Source organism: Sinocyclocheilus anshuiensis, unplaced genomic scaffold, assembly GCF_001515605.1.
Source record: "Sinocyclocheilus anshuiensis isolate Anshui unplaced genomic scaffold, SAMN03320099.WGS_v1.1 scaffold123, whole genome shotgun sequence".
Classification (NCBI taxonomy): Eukaryota; Metazoa; Chordata; class Actinopteri; order Cypriniformes; family Cyprinidae; genus Sinocyclocheilus; species Sinocyclocheilus anshuiensis.
This window is the reverse complement of record NW_015552536.1, coordinates 276529-276836: the sequence shown is the minus strand read 5'-3', so window position 1 is coordinate 276836 and position 308 is coordinate 276529.

The following is a 308-nucleotide window of genomic DNA, read 5'->3' as shown; positions in this document are numbered from 1 at the left end:
TATATATATATATATATATATATATATATATATTATTAAACGGGCATCATTAATTGTAAAAAGTATTCATGAATAAAATAACTATTTATCTATTCATTTGTTGGTTTATTTATCAATTTTAAACATAGTCATCATTAATTGTATAAAAGTATTAATAAATAAAATATTGTTTGTTTATTTATTTTATTTTCTTAAAAAAAAAGAGCATCATTTATTGTGACAATAGAAGTCTACGGTACTTCAGAAATTGCATGTCCTCATTTAGATGTTTAACAAAACCTGATGTCCCTTTAGAGATATCCAGGGGC